Genomic DNA, 915 nt, shown 5'->3' with positions numbered 1-915 from the left:
CGTGTTCTTTCTGCTTTCTTGGGAAAACGTAGGCTTGTTCTTTATTTTCAGCTACATTTCAGCATGTTTTTAGCTAATTTCAGCTGTTTTTCAGCAAGTTCTTCAGCAATAAGCATTCACACTGCATTTTCACAGGAAATGCAGTTTCTGTAGTTCATCTTTAACTTGGCTGTTTAACTTTATATTTTCATGAACTGTGGGAAGTTGGTTTCCTTTGAAGGCGCTCATAAAATCCAGCAGTGCCATCAGTCTGAGGGTTAGAGACGTGCTGCCTGGGAGGATAATTTGCTTCTTTTTCCAACTTCTCTCTTGTTGTGAACTGTATTATCTGTTCAGCCGAATGCCTTATGGACGCCGAGCTGCTTTGTGATGTGCGGCTGCCGTTTCAGGCAGAAAGCAGGTCACTTTGAGAGCTGTGGGCTCTCCGTGTCCACTGCAGAGGGGTCAGCAAAAAGCAATTTGCATTTTAACACCAAGGGAAGATTGTGAGCAGAGTGTCGCTGCTGCTGGAGCCGAGCCCCCTCCCCGTCGTGTTTGACACCTTGATTATAAAAAGACATGATCACGCTACAGGCCGACCACCCAAAATCTGAATTTATGACCCTCGGATTGTTTATTGTTCTGTGTCTGTTGGTAGTCGGGGTGACCCAGGGTTTGGTTAAAAATACCCTAAAGCTCAACAAATTAAATCGGTTTGTGACTTGAGAAAAGCTTTTTCCCTTCTTGTTTTTAACGTCTGTTGCTGAAGTTGAGTTTGTTTGTGAGCAAATAATAATAAAAAAACAAGTGCTGACAAAAGTGCTGTACGACTGCAACGAACCGAAGTGCAAAACTGTAAGAAACAAACTCAAACAGCCAAAACCAGAAAACCAGTACAAAGATGTCTTTGGTTGAAATGCCAAAGAATATACAGTA

The sequence above is a fragment of the Nematolebias whitei genome, chromosome 3 (genome assembly GCF_014905685.2).
Source record: "Nematolebias whitei isolate Nwh7 chromosome 3, NemWhi1, whole genome shotgun sequence".
In the NCBI taxonomy this organism is placed as follows: domain Eukaryota; kingdom Metazoa; phylum Chordata; class Actinopteri; order Cyprinodontiformes; family Rivulidae; genus Nematolebias; species Nematolebias whitei.
Note: the sequence above shows the minus strand (reverse complement) of the source record.